Below are 22,365 nucleotides of genomic sequence, written 5' to 3' on the forward strand. Positions count from 1 at the left end.
TGCAATGGAGACAATCAATACTCAATAGCCCATAACAGCTCTTTAATTTATTTTTAAGCTTCCATGGGTCAAGTACATGAATTGCATACTATATGTGTTAATTCATTTTATGGAACGTTTGTTGCACAGTATAGTGCATATTAATTATTCACATTTTGTATAATTATTCTTTGATCCATGACGATGAGTGGTAGAAATCTTGCTGAGATCTTCTGGTAAGAACCAGAAAATCTTCTTTTTGCTGAGAAAGTTGGAAATGTTGTTTTTAATTCTGCAATAATTTTCTCTGGCATGTCTCTTCACTCCTGAAGAAAGAGGCCCATGACTTCCAATACAATTTCATGATTACCCTTCCACATTCAAGCTAGTGCTTCCAATTAAACCTGTTGGACTATAACCTGATGCTGTGTGATTTTTAACTTTGTACACCCCAGTCCAACACCGGCACCTCCAAATCATGACTTCCACACTCAGATATTTTGCCCAAGTGGCTCCCATTTATGTGCAAGACCCAGATTTTGCAAAGAAAATGCAACTCATATACATTTCATTCAAACAGAAAGGCTCATCTGAAAAATTATTCTCCACAAAATTACCTCCCCCCGCAAACTTGACACGCGCCATCCTCCCTCATCTATCTCTATTAGCAGTGTTTCTATTCTCTTTTCCCTCATACAGATTCCCCTTCAATGCATCTAGACTTTTCATCTTAATTACCCCTATAACAGAGAGCTCCGCATTCACAGTGCTGTCTGGGTTAAAGGAAGGTTCTGATTTTTCTGGTCCTGGGACTGCAGGAGGAGAGGGTGCTGGGAAAATAAGAGAACGTTCTTGCCATTGAGGAAGATTCCCAGACTGAAGTTGCTAACAAGTTTGGATACCTGTTGCACAGAGGTTGGAAACCTATTAGGGATGTTTAAGGCCCTAATTTAGAGTGACTTTGTAACATCACTGGAACTTTCTTGCCAGTAACACAGTTCTGTTGCAGCATGTAGAGAGTACCAATTCAAATGAGGTGGCTTTCCTGAGGCTAGTTCAGGGGACCATTGGTTCTGAATGCTCTTTTCCCCAATTCCAACACCCCATGGATAAAAGGCCACTATCACAGCAGCAGGTGACCCCATGCAGCATTTTCCTTATCATTCTGATCTCCCTGCTGGCTTTGGGAATCTTCAATGCAAATCCTCTGTGTTGGCCGGCATGAGTTCCTCCACATTTTGGAGGTCTTACATGTGCCTCAGCTACAGAGAACCTTGCAGCAAGGCCTGGTTGATTTCTTTCACCCAATAAAACTGTGCTAATCCCAAACAATGGCCATAGAAATAGAGTGTCCAGCAGTTGGGATACTTATGGCGATGTGGTTTCTCAGAATGGAAAGGCATCTGAACCCCTCTTAACAATCCTTCATCCTATCACAGGGATCAAGTTTCATCTCCATCTCAAGCGCCTCTCATAGACAGCAGGTTAACGTTACCCACTGATATCCAGAATAACTTCAAGAGACACTGACACTCACAGGAATCGGAGAAGTGTGAACACATTGGATCTGGCATATTAAAATAATGTAGGCCTCCCAATAGGCTTGGTATACAGTGCTGTCAACTCTGATGTATCTCTTCTTGAAAGTTTTGTTACAAGACTTGCTTCAGCCAATAGTTGCCAATATGTCCGTTCCTGAGACGGACTGCCATCCTGCATCAATGAGAAGGTAAAAAGTCTCAGCACCCAATTGGTTGATGCTAGACTATTGGCCAAACAACCTTTTCTTTGTTCCCATTTTAAATGTTTCCATATCTGCAAAAGAAAGATGCTCAGAAGAAATGACAAAAAGAAATCTTTTTCAATGTCCCTGATAATTATTTTCCAAGTTCACGCATGAGTGTCCTTGAGATTGGGCTTTTAATTCCTGGAGACAGTTCTGTGCTTTTTTTTTGTCCTTGGAGTTTTGGTTCATTTCTTAGTGGCTGGCAGAAATTTGAGTTTTCAGCCGCTCAGCTAGGGCTGGAGGCAAATTAATGAAGAGCATGGGGCCAACAAGAATACGATCAGCTACTAATATCATAGACACAATTCCTAGACTCATGACAAACAACTGATTTCTCTTCTGCAGCCCCTTCAGGCTCCTTCTGCTCTTCATGCTGGTCAGCTTGCTTAGTTAAGAGTCTTTCTCCTTCAGGCTCTCAGTTCCTGGTGTCTTGTTGCAGGGCAGAGTTATAAAAGTTAAAACATGCTGCAGCAGTCTAGGCTTGCAAAGTATTGGGAAATCTAACCTCTCAAAACACTTAAGGAAAGGAAATGAGAATGGCTTAAATAGTAAGCATGGAATCTTCTTAAGCTGTCCTCTGCAGGCGCCATAGCCTGTAGCAACCCTGCACATCAGTAAACCATGTGGATGTTTAATTGATGTCTGGAGGTGTCCATCAATTTCTGCAGCATAAATAGGGGCCCGCGTGCTGAATAATTGGGGATTGATGCAATGGTTTATTCCTTGATTACTTTGGGAAAGTGGGAGTGCTTCCAAATTCCAAAACTGACTGTCAGTTGTCCGTTTCACTGCAGAATCCTATGACTGCTGAATTTGCCAATTCTGCCAGCTAACAACCAGAGGCATACAGGTATCAGACAGCAACTGCAAAATAGTCAAATGAGCTTTGTGCTGGAGAACCTTCTAGAAACAATAATTAACACTGACAAGGGCAAATACAGCTTAATTAAGAATGAATTTCAGAAGGAGAAATTGTGCTTAGTTAATTCCCTGCTGCTTTTTGAATGAATCTAATGAATGTAATGCTGTTGATGTGGGGTACACAGACATTTCCTACAATGTCACACAACAGAACTGGGAGCAACATTATGGAATAAAAGGGTCAGAAGCATCATAGATGCAAAACTGGCTGAGTTACAGGAAGCAGTGTGTGGTGATTCATGGGTGCCTTACAGGATTGGAGGAGCATTTGTAACTGCTTGCCCAGGAGTCAGTCTTGACAACCATGCTTTCTACTATGGCCTAGACATTAGTGTTCAGGGCACAGTTTCCAAGTTTGTGAATTGCATAAAACTCGAAAACATTATGTTCTGTGAGAGGGTAATGTGGTACTTCAAAAAGGCATAGATAAGTTTGTGGAATGAACAGACAGATGGCAGATGGAGCTTAATTCCGAGAAATTGATTTCAACATAATTATAGATATAGATATACAACCAAAGAATGATAGAAGCATTAGGGGAAAAACACTTAAATGTGGATGTGAAAGATACTTCTAAAATGGGTGGATGGACATAGAGATAGTATAAAATAAATGGTGCAACTCTAACGGGGATGCAAAAGCAGAGGGATCTGGTTGTATATGTGCACAAGTCAGCACAGGTAAACAGATGATTCATAGAATATATAGTGTCCTAGGTTTTATTAATAGGAGCATAGAGTATAAGAGCAAGGAACATATAGAGAAGGGAGATAAGACACTAGTTTGGCCTCATCTGGAATGTTGTATCCTGTTCTGTTCCCCACACTTTAGTAAGTTTGTGAAGGCTTAGGGAAGGTGCAGAAAAGATTCATGACAATGGTTTCAGTGTTGGGGAACTTCAAGTATGAAGATAGATTGGAGAAAATAGGACTGTTTCCCTTGGAGAAAGGAAGGCTGCAAAGAGTTTGATAAAAGTATTCAAAATCAAGAGGGATTTAGACCGAGTAAATGAGGAGAAATTATTCTCACTCATGAAAGGATCCAGAACATGAGGGCACAGATTTAAAGTAATTGGCACAAGAACCAAACACCATTAGGGAAACTGTAAGGGGTAACCATGTTTGAAAGACACAAAATGGCCGACAAGGGATAAACAGAATTAACAACCTTCTCCATCTTTAAGTGAAACATAATGGTACCTTTGAACAGGCAGCTCCAAGGTGAATAGGAGGTCCTACACAGCTATCCAAAGCAGTTTGATAAGAAGATGTATAAGGATAAATGCAAGTTCATTAAAACACGACAAGTGATTGATTACCTCCTCATTAATGAAAGGATGTTGTACCATTAAATGAACAATGCAGTTAGAACAAGATGTGTAATTCTCAGTTCATGAGACAGTCAGCCTAATTCATTACGCAACTATGAAAACAACAGCTAAAGTTATTTTGTAGTAATCACTTGTTTCTTTGAAGTTATTCACAATATTCAGGAATAGGTTCTAGGTAAAGATTCTTCAGATAATTGTAGAAATAGATTTCGACATAATTATAAGTACACATATATAACCAAAGGATGATAGAGGCATTAGAGGAAAATCACATTAGGATGTGAAAGTTAATTAGTCTCGGGAACCTCTTTCCTTATTTCTAAAAAAGATGTCTGGCATGTCCTGAATGGAAGAGATTGTTCACAACTTATTAGTTAAAAAGTGCTAACAGTAGAAATAGCTGTGATAGGAATTAATACTATGAATCTTATGACAGTTAGTAGAATCAATTGTCTTTAGTACTTTTTATATATGTAAATGTGACAGTGGAAAATATAAGACGAATAACAGAATTTGATAGAGATAGCACATGGATATAATAAATAACAGAATTCAAGCAGCCCTTCGAGATAGGTAAGTCTGGGATAGGTCCGAAGGAGATAACCAGTAACTTTAGAATGTGAAATAACTGGATGCATAGAAAGATCTCAAGACCTGGAGAATACAATGTCTGTTAAACAACATGAGATCATGGAAAGCTGGGGCTGTCCATAGGAATGCCCATCATTGATTAGGTGGTTCACCGGGTTGGGTGTATAGAATAATGGGAAGGACACAGTGACCAATTTATATGTGATAATTGTAACACAAAATGTAAAAAAATGCTGTATTACATTGTAAAAACTAGAGTGAGTTCTTGATTTCTTTCCTCTGATCTGAGTTGAAAATTAAGAGAACGACTTGGTTCTCATGTTGAGGCCAGATTCGCGAAAGATATTTGGACCTCTCCCTGCATTAACTGGTTTTGCTTGAATAAGAATAAAGTCTGCCACTTGCCTGAATCCTTCCAGCTGACTAAGACTATGTTCCCAGTTGGGAGTTACATTCCTACGAAAGCATTTTTACACAGTGAATGGCTGAGGCTTGGAATGCACTGCTTAAAAATGCCGTGGAGGCAGGTTAAACTGAAATGCTCAAAAGGTTATTGGATTGTTCCTTGGAAAGGAAGATTGTGCAGTTATCAGGAGAAGGCTGCAGAACAGAACTAAGTAAATTTTTCTTTTGGAGGGTTGGTACGGCATGATGGATCAAATGGCCTCCTTCTTTGCTGCATCAATTCTATTCTATGATTCTGTGAATACAGATAAGGGTGAAGTTTCCTGGTTCATTTATCATTGACAACTTTTCTCAGGCTATCCTACCTGACTCAGCTAGACCGAGACTAAAACCCTCGACCCTAGAGGTTTATACAACTCAGATAGCCATTGATCAATTAGAAACAGCCTTTACTGCAATTTTCAAAGGGGTGGTATGAAATTTCAAACAGTGCTATTTTGGATGAATATGTTTGAAGTGAGTCAGAATGCTGCCTTTCCTGCTTGAAGTTTAATCACTGGCTATTGCAGAGACTTCTCTTTTTGATACATGAATGCACAGAATGGATTTTAAAGGCTGCAATCACAGGTTGCACAGGTCAGTCAAAATTAATAAGGTACTCTGACATCTGATTATCATGAAGATGTGTTGTTAGGTAACTGAAATGCATTCTTCATGCTTTCCTGGGCTGACAGCTTGCTCTCAGCTGTCATAACACGGCAACAGCTCAGGCAGAGTTAAGGAGGAAGCTAAAGAATGGAATTCATTTGCCCGAAACATCATTTGATAAGCATCACTGTCCATGTCAGTGAGGACATGTTCGTCATTGATGAGCTGGAATATTACAGCAGTGGTTCTCTACTGCGATCTCACTCACGAGTGTTTCAGTGGATCAATGTCAGGGAAATTTTGCTCCATTTCATTTGTTACCCATGTTTTACTCCTGGGAACTCACATTCCATTATGTGTTCCATTATATGAGACATAAACGTTTATTTATTTTTAGATTTGGTATGCTGAAGTTATGGTATTTGGAGCTGAATATCAAACCCAGTCATTTTGGGAAGATTCATAGTGTTTGCTGTCAGGGACTGTGGTATTTCATTTAGCACTGGGCACTAACCACACATGCTTTGCAGTTGGTTTTGTTCACTACCATTGATTCTTCTTTCTACGTTACACTTAAGGGCATGTCTAATAAGCTGTAATAGAAAATAAATCACTAGACAGTCTTAACACGAAGTCTTAGACAACAGGATGTAGCTTATTCCAGCATACTAATTGATCTAAATAACAAAAACAGGTTAGGCATAAAAAGATCTTTTAGGATCCAGAAAGCTGACATGACCGTCTCCATCAGGATCTCACAATTGACAGTGTCACGTCATCAGATTGGGCTGAGGTAACACAGACTCAAGATGACCTTTTTCAGAACAATGACCATCTTACCTGAAACTTTTTCACCATAGTTCAAATTGAGATTTTTATTAAGTATTTGCCGTTTGAGAAACTTCAGATCTGAGTTGAGGAGCTGGTGTCTGAGCTGTAGATATTGCTTTCCATCAGAAAGCAGCAAAGTTACCTGGACAGGAGGTGGTTACACCCTTCTCATTAGATATTTCAAATTTGGGTGTTGATCAGGATTGGAGGCTGTTACTTCACCTAAGTCAGGTAGGAAGGGGCTGCTGCTGTTGCAGCTAAGCAACAGACACAAGGTTCTCATAAGATGTGTGAATGAGAGTGGACACAACAGAAAGGATGAGAGAATTGACCACAGCACAGCATGGAATATGAGCTCTTGAAATGGGAGAGGAAATGAGAATACAGTAGTGGTAGGGGAAAGAACAATTAGGAGGATAGATAGTGTTCCCAGAGTGCAAGTCGTGAAGGCTATGTTGCCTACTTGGTATCAGGTTTCAGACCACCTGCTCAGGCCTGGAAAAGAACTTGGAGTGGAGGAGAGGGATCCTATTGTAATCCAATATATACCAACAAAATGTCTTTTGTTGATTAGATTCCCTACAGTATGGAAAACGGCCATTTGGCCCAACAAGTCCACACCGACCCTCTGAAGAGTAACTTACCCAGACCCATTCCCCTCCCCTATATTTACCCCTGACTAATATACCTAACAAGATGGGCAAGTTAGCATGGCCAATTCACCTAACCTGTACTACTTTGGATTGTGGGAGGAAACCGGAGAATCTGGAGGAAACCCATGCAGACACGGGCAAATGTACAAACTCCACACAGACAGTCACCCGAGATGGGAATCAAACCCGGGCCCCTGGCGCTGTGAGGCAGCAGTGCTACCACTGAGGCTCTGTGCCACCCCAATTGATAGAACCAGAAAGGAAGTGCTGCTGAAAGAATTTTAACAGCTTGGAGTTAAATTACATATCAAAGGTAATAATCTCAGGATTATGATCAGAGCCAGGGAGACAGTAACACAGGAGAAATAAAGTCAAGAAGTTAAATGCATGGCTCAGAGATTGGTGTCATTTCATTTCATGAGATACTGGCACTAGCAATGTGGTAGCAAAGAGCTTTTATGATGGGATTGGCATCACTTGAGCTGTGCTGGGTCCAGCATCCTAATGAGCCAAATAAGTTCTGGAGAGGGGTAATGTCGGCTTATAAAGCAAAACAATATGGTGGGTATGGCAGGACAGCTATTAGGTAATGATATCCAGAGTGGGCAGGAAGGCTTAGTGTATACAAATGCAAAAACAAAAGTAACCATTACAGTCAAAGTGGAAAAAAAGATATGAAATCAAAGATAATGGTTCTTTGTTTAAATGCACTTCATATTTGGAACAACATAAATGAATTTCTGTTACAAACAGAGGTAAAGGTATGAGCAAGGTGATTGCCTCATGACATTGTCGCTGGGCTAGTACTCCAAATAAGGAGCATCCAGGGTGCAGGAGAATTGATGTTCGAGCATCAGCCCTTCATCAGGAATGAGGCTTGTGGCACAAGGGGGCTGAGAGGTAAATGGGAGGGGGGTGGGGCTGGGCAAAAGGTAGCTGAGAATGCAAAAGGTAGATGGAAGTGGGAGAGAAGGTGATAGGCCACAGAGGAAGATGGAGTGGATAGGTGGGAAAGAGGATGAATAGGTAAGACAGTTCAAGAGGGAGATGCCAAGTTGGAACTGAGATAAGGTGGAGGGAGGGGAAATGAGGAAACTGGTGAAATCCACATTGATATCATGCGGCTGCAGAGTTCCAAGGTGGAAGATGAGGCCTTCTTCCTCCAGGCATCGGGTGGTTAGGGTTTGACAGTGGAGGAGCTCTAGGAGTTGCATGTCCTTGGCGGAGTGGGAGGGGGAGTTAAAGTGTTCGGCCACCCAACAGTGGGGTTGTTTAGTGCATGTGTCCAAGAGATATTCCTTGAAATGTTCTGCAAGTTGGCGTCCTGTCTCCCAAATGTAGAGGAGACCACACCGGGAGCAACAGACACAATAGATGATGTGTGTGGAAGTGCAGGAAAATCTCTGTTGGGTGTGGAAGGATCCTTTAGGGCCTTGAATGGAGGCAAGGGGGTAGGTGTGGGCAAAGGTTTTGCACTTCTTGTGGTGGCAAGGAAGTTGCCGGGAGTGAAGGTTAAGTTGGTGGGGGCGTGGACATAACAAGGGAGTTGCAGAGTGAATGGTCTCTCCAGAATGCAGATAGGGATGGGAAATATATCCCTTGTGATGGGGTCTGTTTGTAGGTGACAGAAATGGTGGAGGATGATGCGATGTATCCGGAGGTTGATGGGTGGAAGGTAAGGACTGGGGGGGGGGGGGGGGGGGGTCTGTCCTTGTTGTGATTGAAGGGGATGGTTCAAGGGCATAGCTGCAAGAAGTGAAGGAGATGCGCTGGAGGGCATTGTTGACCACGTGTGAATGGAAATTGTGGTCTTTGAAGAAAGAGGCCATCTGGGATGTTCTATGATGGAATCAGCTGGCCTGGGAGTGAATGCAGGGAAGGCAGAGCAATTGGGAATAAGGGATAGCATTTTTACAGGAGGCAGGGTGGGAGGAGATGTAGTCCAGGTAGTTGTGAGAATAAGTGGGTTTGCAGTAGATGTTTGTGCTGAGTTGGTCACCAGAAATAGAGATGGAGAGGTCCAGGAAGGGGAGGTAGGTGTCTGAGATGGTGCAGGTGAACTTGAGGTCAGGGTGGAATGTAATGGTGAAGTTGATGAACCTCCTTGTGGGAGCATGAGGTGGCGCCGATACAATCATCAATGTAGTGAAGGAACAGGTGAGGAATGGTGCTGGTATAGCTACAGTGCATCTCCTCCACTTCTCGCACTTCTGCCCTTGAACCCCCACCCCTCCAATTGCAACAAGGACAGAACACCCCCCCAACCCCGGTCCTCATCTTTCACCCCACCAACCAGTGGATGCACCGCGTCATCCTTGCCATTTCTGCCACATACAAGCAGACCCCACCACCAGGGATATATTTCCCTCCCCATCCCTACCTTCGTTCCAGAGAGACTACTCCCTCTTAGGTCCACATCCCCCAACCAACCAACTCTCCTCACCCAGCACGTTCCCCTGCCACTGCAAGAGGTGTAAAACCTGCATTCACACTTCCCGCCTCACATCCGTCTGAGGCCCCAAAAGATCCTTCCACATCTGACAGAAATTTATTTGTACTTCCACCCACGAGATCTACTGTGTCCATTACTCCTGATGTGGTATCCTCTACATCAGGCTGCCAACTTGCGCAACATTTCAGAGAACATCTCTTGGACACACGCACTAAACAACTCCACAGCCCAGTGGCTGAACACTCTAACTCCTCCTCCCACTCCGTAACAGGACATGCAAGTCCTGAGCCTCCTCCACTGCCAAACCCTAGCCACCAGACGCCTGGAGGAAGAACACCTCATCTTCTGCCTTGGGACTCTCCAACCACATGGGATTAATGTGGATTTTGCCAGTTTCCTCATTTCCCCACCCCCCACCTTATCCCAGATCCAACCTTCCAACTGTGCACTGCCCACTTGAACTATCCTGCCTGGCCATCTTCCTTCTCACCTATCTGCTCCACCCTCCTCTCTGACCTTTCACCTTCATCCACACCTTCATCAACCTATTGCATTCCCAGCTACCTTCCCTCCAGCACCATCCCCTTCCCATTTATCTCTCAACTCTCCTGCTCCTCGGATGCTGTCTGACCAACTGTGCTTTTCCAACACCACACTCTTCGACTCTGAACCCCAGCATCTGCAATCCTTATTTTCTCCTAGTACTCCAGAAACTCAGGTATTGTTCTGGAGACCTGCTTTAGAATTCCATTATGGTGGATGGTAGAATATTAATTCAACAAAAATCTGGGTATGAGTGCTTGGATATCTGTAACACTTGTACTAGACAACCATGACCATCATATCCTGACAGATATGAATCCAACCAGTGGAGATTTTTCCCTCAACGCTCATTGATTCCTGTTTGGCGAAGTCTCTTTAATTACATACTCTGTCTTGATGCCAAAGACTGTCATCTCATGTCTCAATCTGCTCTTTTGTCTATGTTTGAAACAAGGCTGTAATGAGGTCAGTAGCTGAGTGGTCCTCATGGAACCCAAAACGGGTGTCACTGAGCAGTCATATCTTTGACATATTTATAATATATATTTGATTATGTGCGGAATAACAAAGTAATTTCCCAACATTCTTAATGTAATAAAACATATCTTTAATTTCATGTGAAAGTATTTTGCCGTGTCTTTATTTAAAAAAAGGAATCTCAAAAGTGGATTTTGGGGAAAATTCTTTGGCCTGCCTCAGTAAGGGTTGTGTGTGAAAAGAGAAATGGATAAAGCAAATAGTATCTCAGCACCTTAAGTCTAAGGTGGGAAAGGCAATCATAATATAAGTTCACCCTATTCTCCTTCTCTCTATGATTATTAGAATGGAATTAATTTCCACCAGTCCTGTAAGCTGTGCATTTTCCTTCCTTCTGACCATATGAAACAAATCTCTTTCACCAACATTGATAAAATCAATAGAGTCTTCCCTCTTTTTCAGTTCCACCATGAGTTTAGGAAGCCTATCAAAATTTCTACCGGTTGTCTGTGGACTGTTTAATGAACAACAGCTTGTTTCTGGACCAGTCGCTGCCGGGGAACTAGTCAAGAGTCTTAAGAGTTATCCTAGACTTAGAACATTAACTCTGTTTCTTCACAAATGCTGCTGAGTTTACCGGTGATTTCTGTTTTTATTTCTGCATCTCAAGAACTGTTTTCTCCAAGATGTTCAATCGTATATTCTATTTGGCTCATCTTTGGCATTGAATATTTTTGAAACGATTTTTTCTGTTATTTATTCAAATGTTTATTATTATTCCTTTAATACTATAATATTTCTTTACTGTTTGTAATCTGCAATATTCATGCTTATATTCTAATATCAAATCAATGCTTTTTAATTTAGTGTCTTAAATTTGAATATGTCTCTAATATATCAATGCTTCAGTATTTTCTTTGTAACTTTTAAATTCTCTATTATGATAGTTCTGTATGAAATTCTTCCAATAAAGCTCTAAATGTGATTGCCAGCAAATCAATATTATGTTACCTCCTTTAAAATTGAACCTATGTTAAATAACAATACTGTGTCTCCATACAGTATACTGGAGTGTTCCCATCTTTTCTAATAATCAAAGTTGTGTTTTACAACCTTCTACAACCAGGATGAGCTTTCTCAGTTCCTCACAGACAAACTGGATGTTTCCTGATTTTATTGGCCCAAAGCATAATATGTGTTCCACTGTCCATTACTAAACAGAAAAGCCTTTGTGTCTATAATGATATAAACTTTCCTGCTGAAATTGTGGTCTAAATGATGAGTGTCTTGATCTTCCAAAGTCTTAAAATTCTCTAACGTTCTTCTATTAGACTGTTCATTTAATTTTCTTTTTAATTTGCCTGTTCACCTCCAGAAATAAACTGAACTATGATTTCAGTATCAATTAATTTTCTGCTCCTTCTCTGTCTACTGTTGCTTCACCTTGTGGAAGCACCTCACAATGGTGGTGACTCTTGTTTTGAAAGGTAAGGATGCACTTTTCACTTCTATTTTTCCCAGCTTGATTTTTAGTGCTGGGATTGTGATGCTTTCTCCCCTTGCCCTCAGGGATCTATAGCCTTTCTCCCTTGAGTTACAAATTCTTCCCACAGTGCCTAAGAATTGTGTCTCCTCCCATTGTAGTTTGTTTTTACCTTTTCCTCATCCACACTGCTTTCCCTGCACTTCTTACCAGCTATGAGGTGAAGGTTTTCATTTGGAGTGCTTTCATTCTGTTCGTGCTCCCACAGATGCTCCTGATCATCTGTTTTCACATTGCACTGAATGACTGTCTGTGTCTTAAACTGATAATATTTTTAAATGCGCATATTCATTTCTGGTCTGATGATTTTCCCCATGGATAGAATAATTCTTTCCAATATTGTTAACTTCATATATTTCAACCACTGTATCCTTTCCTGATCATCATATCGATTAGACTAGATTAGATTAGATTAGATTTGATTCCCTACAGCATGGAAACAGGCCCTTCGGCCCAACAAGTCCACACCAACCCTCTGAAGAGAAACCCACCCAGACCCATTCCCCGTATTTACCCCTGACTAATGCACTTAACTCTATGGGCAATTTAGCACGGCCAATTCACCTAACCTGCACACCTTTGGACTTGGGCTCTTGATTACAACCATTAATGGCTTGTAGTTAAGTTAGTTGATTGCAGCTAATTGTTGGTGATAGAGGATAAACTCACCAGAGAGCCTTAATAAAACACATAGCTTGCACGGTGTAGTTTATGTCATGATAGGACTAGACTGGGTGGCACGGTGGCTCAGTGGTTAGCACTACTGCCTCACAGCACCAGGGACCTGGGTTTGATTCCAGCCTCAGGTGACTGTCTGTGTGGAGTTTGCACATTCTCCCCATTTATTCCCACAATCCAGAAATGTGCAGGTCAGGCGAATTGGTCATGCTAAATTGCCAAGTCAGGGGTAAATATAGGGTAGGGGAATGTGTCTGGGTGGGTTACTCTTTGGAGGGTTAGTGTGGACTTGTTAGGCTAAAGGGCCTGTTTCCATATTGTAGGAAATTTAATCTAATCATAAATAACATAATTAGAATTCTCCGATGATAGAGATGATATATCTGTCTTCACTCATACTGTATGCATGACTCTCCATCAGAGATTCAACAGATGGGGTAGAATTTAATGTAACTTCAATACTAACTCTTTCAGAACCATTATCTCTTACAACACACAACACATTCCTACTCTCCCATTCATATTAGTATTGAAAACAGTATGTATAGCTTGGGTTAAACCCTAGACCACCAAAATTACTTTGTCTGCCTAGCTGAGGACTGGCAAGATCTTCACTTTTGGGATGTTGTTTATCAGCAGTTGGAGGGTGAAGAGCTGTTGTAAGACTGTCAATATCAGGTACATTCAATGCCATTGAAATCTGAGGGGCAGAAACCATCCCCTGTCACTTGAAGACCATACCTGCCTGCAACCAAAACATGCTCTGTCAGGTTTCTCAGGTCGACTTCGTACATTTCAGAAACTTTCCTTGTCTTAATTCAAACCATAGAACATCCAGAATGCCAGTGACTCAGGCAGAGGCAACACTATTACTGAGCTACCTACAGATAAATCAGAAAATTTAAAGCGTTAACATGGACAGAGAATCATTTTTGTTCCTGTTACCTTGACTCGAACCGAGAAGCCACTCAATAAACCATTATCCAGTGTAAGATTTCATGCTCTTCCTTGAATTAAGGAAAGGTGCAAAAGCAAAAGTAAATAAACAAAACTGGACAGATTCGTTTTAAAAGCTTTTGCTGAGAAAATGACATGATTCTCAATAAAGTGATCTATTTACTTATTCAGTTATCAAAGTTCCCACTTGCAGGGAGGAGACATTTTCACTTACCTGTTATGCTGTGTTGTGCAATTTAAAAAAAATGTACATATAGAAAAGCAGCAACAAATCATTTTTTAAAAATTCACGAAGTGACGACATCACTGGCGAGGCCAGCATCTATTAATCATCCCTAATTGCCTAGAGGGCAGTTTAAGAGTCAACCACATTGCTGTGGGTCTAGAGTCACATGTAAGCCAGACCAGATAAGAACGGCAGTTTCGTTACTCTAAGAGACATTGGTGAACCAGATGGGGTTTTCTTTTGAGAAATTGCAATAGATTCATGGTCATCATTAGATTCTTAATGGCAGATTTCTCAAACTTTACCCTCTGCTGTGGCAGGATTTGAATCCCAGATCCTCAGAACATTATCTGGGTGTCTAGATTAAAAAACATAGCAATAATGCCACAAGACCATCACCTCCCCATTTTAATAGGTAAGCCTATGCATCAACTGTCCCCTGTTGTCTACTTGCTGAATGGCAATGTCTTATAAGGAATATTTCCTAACACTTTGCCGGAGCAAGTAGTTCTCAATACCATAGAGTCATAGAGACTGAAACAGACCCTTCAGTCCAACTTATCCATGCTGACTACATATCCTAAATTAATGTAATCCCATTTGCCACCATATCCCTCTCAACCCTTGTTATTTATGTACCCATTCAGATTACTTTTAAATGTTGTAATTGTACTAGCCTCCACCACTTCCTCTGGCAGCTCTTCCAGACACGCACCACACTCTGCGTGAAAAAGTTGGCCCCTTAGGTCCCTTTTAAATCTTTCCCCTCTCACTCTTTAGCTCTGTACTCTCCCACCCCAGGGAAAAGACGTTGTCTATTTACCCCATCCAAGCCCCTCATGATTTTATAAACCCCTCAGCCTCTGACTCTCCAGGGAAAACAGTCCCAGCCTCTTCAACTTTCCCCTATAGCTCAAACTCTCCAATCCTGGAAACATCCTTGTAAATTTTTTTCTGAGCCCTATCAAGTTTCACAACCTCCCTGAACCGGTTGTTTTGGTATCGAGCTGGTAGAGTCCCTGCTGCTGCCTTTAGAAGCTTATCTGACCGCTACTCGAAAGCTACTCAGGCTTTACAAAAATCATTGAATTCTCCTAGACTTTTGGTCAATGTTTAACCCAAATACAAGTCCCCCCAAAATCAACTGCTCTCACATGGAATTGTTAGGGAGAGCTTGCAGAACACAAATTTACTACCAAACATGCATACAAAGCAAACTGATTGCACGTTAAAAGTAACTCATTGCTTTTGAATTGCTGCATAATGTTTTGAGGATGTGATAGTGGTTACATAAATGCCAGACTTTTCCACTTTACTGCTGGGAGTTGACACAATGAGACGGGGGAGTTCAGAACATAAATAAATGCTGACAAATTATTATGAACAAAATTGTTGGACAAGGATGGATCTAGCTGGTCTATCATGATGGCTGGGAGACATCACTAAACATTTCCTCCCTCATTTTCCTCAATCCCCACAGCCATATCTGAGAATAGCTAAGCAAATGCAGAGAGACAAATCAGGGTTAATGACAGAAATAACAGTCTTCAACATACCCCTCAGAGAATAAAACCCAATCTGAGAGATCATACATATTATTTATAAAGAAACTTGCCTTCAGTATAATACAAGATCTGGCCCAGTGAAGAACTTGTCTTCCTCTCTTTTGAAGCCAATGCCGAATGTGTTCCAAAAAACGTGACTCAGCATGTGAAGGTAATTATGTACCCCATACACCACCAGGTGATATATTGCAAAGGCTTCTTACATGTTGGTAGGAATAGGACAGCTTAACACTCAATCTATTCCTGCTCTTAGATAGATTAGACCTGTATCAAGGATTGATGTGTCCCCAAAACTATAGGACTGGGATAACCCATGATGCTGTTTAGTTCTTTACCTATTTTCTAGACTCTATTATGTATCTGTACATCATTTTACTATTTCTTAAGCTGTCAAAGATGACACTACTGTCTACTTTCAATTTATCTTGCTATTCAATACAGAATACTGCCCCATGAGCACATAACAGGAACAGAAACATCATCTACAGTAACATAGACAGATGGAAAATAATCATTTGCCAGTTCTGCCATACCCTGTAAAATAGTTTGAATTCTTTAGCAGTTCTATATGGTGCCCTGATTTCTGATATAGCTCAAAAAGCTATTTCCATTTCTACAACAATTCTACTCAGCCTTCCTTTTCAGAGGTGATATGATTGCTTTACTGACTGCTTTGACCATATGTTGCCAGGCACGGCACAGATGGCTTTTTTTGTTTTAGTTGTAAACTTGTTGCAAACTACATTCCAGGCACAAATTACACCCAAATTTGTATTAGTTTTGAGATACACTTCTTTAAGCAAATTTTTAAGCCGTTTTTCCCTCTCAAATACAATGACATATTTAAAATTTCAGGATTTGTTTAAGAAAGCTAAACTTTAATGTATAGAAAGAGACAGCCAGTGAAGGCATGTCATATATCACATTGTGTGAGCTACAATTTTTGGAGCAATTATAAATGCTCATGAAAGATGGTTATGGCATGTAGAACTGTCATATTTTCAAGTAATTTGACCATTCTGCCAGAATAATAAAACTTTATTCCTTTGTCTGTGGAAATTTAAAGAATCTGTTCTATCAATTTCAAAGGCTGTTTGTTGATATCACCCAAAGTGCTATTGTTACAGCATCATTAATGCTTTTCACAAGCTATAATTATCTCAGTGGGGGCTGTAAGTTCAGTAGTCTGTTTCACAGCTTAAAGTGTATCGTAAAGTGTGACCTGTTTTTGATCTGCTGTCATAAATACAAATGTTTGTTTTTATAATGAAATAAGTACTTGATGAGCTTTAAATATGTTGAACAATCTTTCAGTGTTGTGAGATCTTTTATATAATGAAACCTGTAATGATCTTAAGAACTCTACTTTCTTACGCCTGTGCAAGACCATTGCCTATGATAGTTACTGGGTCAGCTGTCATGGGGGGGTAGAAGGGCAAAGTTAGTAAATGAGAATATGGGTTGGCATAACTTGGAAGTAAGTTGGCATATGGGTTGTAAGAGGGGATAGAATGGGTGAGGTAATGGGTTGACATGATTTAGGTTGTATGGGCATGGGAAGTGGTTAAGGGTGAGCCACTGTGAGGGGTAGTGCTTAGAGGGTCTAATGTTAATGAAAACAACTGGGATTAAATCCCAGAAAACTGAGATGACTCTTTTAACCAGCTCATCTCGCCACACTGCTACCCTGACACCATTTCCAGTTTGCGTCTGAGGTGGTGGGCCTATCTCTATCTGCTCACAACCTTCTCATCCCCGAAGGAATATCCCAATGTTTGGGACACTTTCTCCTCAAGTGAGTGCTCCAAACTGGGTAATCTCTCGACTCATCCCATCTGCCTAGGAGTGAAAATCCAGACAAGTGAGCAGGGTAAGTTCAATTGTGGTTGCCATATGTGATTTGTATGTACATTTAATGTAAGGTCATGACAGATACTCCTACCATGATCAATCTAGTAAGGCTATGATTTGTTTTGTGAGTTTCAAATGTATGCTGGAGTGTAAATGGCATTTACAATTGTGATCTACTTCTCCTGTATTCTCAAAAGATTCTTGGGCTCTTCAGGCAGTTGGGTTGAAATTTTATCATGTACCCAACTCCTCTTCAGCTAAATTCCACATCATCTCTCAGGAAATTGACTATTGTTTGGAAGTTCTACATTTCTAATGAGCAGCATAATTTGTGGTAAGTTTTCTGGTTTTCAAGGACTACTAAATGACTATCATTATAGTAATTTTAGCATTATAGGTTCTGCAGCTAGATACAACTTTGTGCTCTCCCTGCTCTCCAAACACCAGTGCTCCTCATCCTGTGTGCAGAACAGCAATAAAGTTGATCACATGAACAATTTACAGGGTTAGTATACCATACAGTGGATAGTGCAGCTTCCTGCACTAATGTCTCCTTCTGGTCAAATATGAGATCTTTTGATCCCAGAATAAAAAGAGCTAAAATAAGATTAAAGCATGCACTTCATTAATATGCTTAGCTCTGAACATGTGGAAAGGCAATGGTCTGACTGCAAAATATTGTTTTGAGAAAACAGAACTGAAACGAACATGAAGTAATAATCAAAGGTCTCAATACATGCCTGAGGATCAACACCTATTAAGACTGCATCATGTCCTCCACTATTCTACAAATAAGGTCGGTGCCAGTAATGGGATAGCTAGTGAACCTGGACTAAAATGGCCAAGGGAGGAAAGAAAAAGAGGAGGTGATGTACACCCACGTACATGGGATGTCATTTTATAATTAAAGCAACACTACTCAGTCATATTATAAGATTAAAGAAAACTTTCAGCTGATGTCTATGTATATTTGTAATGAAGCGGTTAAAGCTTTTCAAGCAGCATTATTTAAGCACTTTCAAAGTTCTTATGCCAAGAAAAAAATTGGCTGTGTTTTGAAAATATTAAATATCCTCTCTGGCTCTCTGATCACACAAAACATTTAGTACGTTTTATATAAATGTTCCCTGGAGTGTTATTGATTTTCTTGGGATTATATAACAAAGATTAGAAGGATGAAAGATCCAGAAAGCTGACTGACTGAGGTGAGGGATAGAGTTCTTCTTTGTTCATGCTTGCTATATTACCCTGCTGATGTTTAGAAAATTCAAGGACATTTTGAGGGAAGAAAACTAAATAGACACAGTCATCTGGGCGCAATGCTGCAGAAATGATGTTGAACGCCTTTCAGTACCATTGAACATGCACAGTTCTGAAGAAGAAAATACCTGCTCTGTAACGATTTTAAATTTGAGGTTTGTCTGATCTGGAATCTATGTCAGAATATAATAAAAATCACAGTAAAATTTAAGAAATCCAGGGAGGTTATTTTGGTGAAATATTAAGAAAAGGAGCTTTCTAAAGATGAGTAATTGGACTCAAAATGATAAGCTTATTCCTCTGTCCTTAGATGCTGCTAGACCTACTGGATATCTCCTGCACTTTGGGCTTCTATTTAAGATCTCCAGCATCCACAATATTTTGATTTTATGGAGAAAGGGGTTAAATGAGTGCATTGCTAACAAGGCAAAGTTGTGCATTTGATAATCGCACTGACTTTTATTTCGACAACCCCACTTCTGCTGAAGCTATTGAGTATGTTGCACTGAATGTGCTTGAATTATTAACCTTTGAGTATTGGACTTGAAGGTGGAGTGGAGTACGTAGAATGAGGAAGGTAGAAGGAAATTAGAAGACGTGTTGTCTTCCTGCTACAATGGCATTCCAGCAGTGGTGTGAAAGTTGGAGGACAACTCTCCCACCCAGGGGCTAGTTAACCTATTTAAATTGCCAATTAAGGACCTCTTCCTACTGTTTTTGTTTGACCAACAGCAGTTAGCCCAATGAGAACCTGACTGGTAAGGACTGGGGCTGAAAATGTGTTGCTGGAAAAGCGCAGCAGGTCAGGCAGCATCCAAGGAGCAGGAGGATCGACGTTTCGGGCATGAGCCCTTCTTCAGGAATCATGCCCGAAACGTCGATTCTCCTGCTCCTTGGATGCTGCCTGACCTGCTGTGCTTTTCCAGCAACACATTTTCAGCTCTGATCTCCAGCATCTGCAGTCCTCACTTTCTCCTGGTATGGACTGGACATATTATTTGGATGCTCTGTGGTCCATGTAAGATACTCTTGCAGCAATGGGCAATCTGGTGGCAAACCATTGTCCAACTTGCTTGGCCCCAGGCCCCACTTAGTTTTCCGGGAGAGTAACTTGTTCTTATAGCATTCTCATTCTTCAGGTGCAGTCCCAGCATTGTCTCAAATGACTAATGTGCTCTCCCTTTAAAGACACAGATGCGTTAATGACAACTAATTCATCAATATGCATTGCTCTGAAGATTTGGAAGGCGATGGTCTTACTGTAAAATATTTTTTGAGAAAACAGAACTGAAAAGAATGGCAAGTAATAATCAAAGGACTCGAGATGTGCCTGAGGCTCAGTACCTGTTAAGACTGCGCCACCTCCTCCAGTACTGTATAATTAAGTCAGTACCAAGGAAGCCAGTGAACCTGGACGAAAATGGCCAAGGGATGAAAGGAAGGGAAGTTATAAACATCCATTTTAATGCGAAGTAATTTTGTAATTAATGCAAAGCTATTCAGCATAATGTGGCCGGATGTTATGGCTGGAGGTCTGCCATTTGAGATGGGTTTGTCTGTGGATTTTGAACCCATCACTGGGTGTCCTTAGCATATTGATATAGTTCTTGTCTCAGGGACTATGTGATGGTCAGTTTGGGTGACCTGTTGGATTACATTAAAAGGAGAAAGAATGTCTTGTATCTTCAGGAGACAAGACGTCCAGTTGATCCTCTGGTTCCTCTCATTTATATCATAAATGTTTTTTTTATTTCCTGGTCAATTGTAATCTCCAGGATGTTGATAGTGGAGATTCAGTGTTGGCAACACCAGTGAACATCAAGATGCAGTTGTTAAACTGTATCATTAATTGGCATTTGTATGGCACGAATATAGCTTGCTACTTGTCAACCCAGGTCTTGTCCAGGTATTGCTGCAATTGACATGGACTGTTTCAGTATCTGAGGTGTCAAGAATGGTGCTGAACATTGTGCAATCATAGGCAAATGTCCCCACTTCTGACCTTATGTTGGGGGAAAGGTCATTGATGAAGCAGCTGAAGATGATTGGACCAAGGACACTACCATTTAGAAACTCCTGTAGAGATGTTCTGGAGCTGAGATGACTGACTTACAACCATCTCAATCATCTTCCTTTGTGCCAGATATGACTTCAACCAACGGAGAGTTTGCTACTGATTTCCAGTGAATTCAGTTTAGCTAAGGCTCCAATTATGCCTCACTAGGTTGGTGGTGGCATTAATGTCAAGGGCCTTCACTCCCCCCTCACTTCTGGAATTCAGCTCTTTTGTCCATGCTTGAACCAAGGCTATACTGAGGTCAAGGCTGAAAATGTGTTGCTGGAAAAGCGCAGCAGGTCAGGCAGCATCCAAGGAACAGGAGAATCGATGTTTCGGGCATCAGCCTTTCTTCCAGCAACACATTTTCAGCTCTGATCTCCAGCATCTGCAGTCCTCACTTTCTCCTATAGTGAGGTCAAGAGCTGAGTGACCCTGGCAGAGACCAAACTGAACTTCAGTGAGCAGATTACTGATTAGCAAGTGTTACTGGATAGGTTTGTTGATGGCACCTTTTTCACTTATTGATGGTCAAGATTAAGTTAATGATTTGGTAGTTGGTCAGGTTGGATTTGTCCTGCTATTTGTGTGTGGGATATATCTGGGCAATTTACCACTTTTTTAGATGCCAGTGTTGTAGCAGTATTGGAACAGCTTGGCCAGGGGTGTGGCACATTCTGGAGCATAAGTCTTCAGTACTATTGCTAAAATGTTATTAGGGTCTATAATCTTTACAGTATCCAGTGCCTCCAACTATTTCTTCAAATCATTCTTACTTCTTTATGTGGAATCTACAAATTCAGTCTTGATAAGCAGCCTAACGTTGTATGGTTTTGCATCAGGATCATTCAGTATCTGTATTCACTGAGTCTCATTAAATTTTGGGTAGTATTCAGATTAAATAATGGATTGATTAATAATATGAGTCAAGGTATAACAAACTTACAAAATGTTTAAACAAAATAACTTTTTATAGAAATACAAACCCAATCTTGGGAAACTATTTTTTATAATAATCAGCATTGAGCAAGTTGCAGTTCTTATATTAATAGATTCAGTTCTTGCATTAAAATCCAACCAGTCTTAAAGAGAACAATTCCTTTGAATAGTGATTTGGTACACAATACTTTCCCAAAATTACAGGAAAGGAGTTACAATTATAAAACGCCACACACGATCTGACGGCATCCCAAAACTTTTTCTAGCCACTTAAACACTTTAGAAGTGTAATTACTATAGTGATGTAGGGAAAAGTACCACTTTACATCTTAAACTGCCTTCACCGTAACATTATACAACAAGAACAGTTGAAAGAGAAACTGCAAATTAATTAATGAGCAATTGTTGCCTAGATTTATTGAGCAGGAGATGAAGTGAACAGCAAGACAAATGTTCAACTTCTCATTTATTGTTGCTTAATTAATGGGGTGAATACCAAATAAGAGAACCAAAACCAATTTTGTGAGGAGGGCCCATTCATCTTAATCTGCAGCTCAAAGGCACATTAACCAAGAGTGGTCATGTTTTATTTACAGTAGGCGTGGGATCTGCCTTGGTCATGTGCCCAGAAGTGGAGTCAAAGCAAAGTGAGAGTTTATATTGGAGATCAACAT

Source organism: Chiloscyllium punctatum, chromosome 41 (genome assembly GCF_047496795.1).
Source record: "Chiloscyllium punctatum isolate Juve2018m chromosome 41, sChiPun1.3, whole genome shotgun sequence".
Lineage (NCBI taxonomy): Eukaryota > Metazoa > Chordata > Chondrichthyes > Orectolobiformes > Hemiscylliidae > Chiloscyllium > Chiloscyllium punctatum.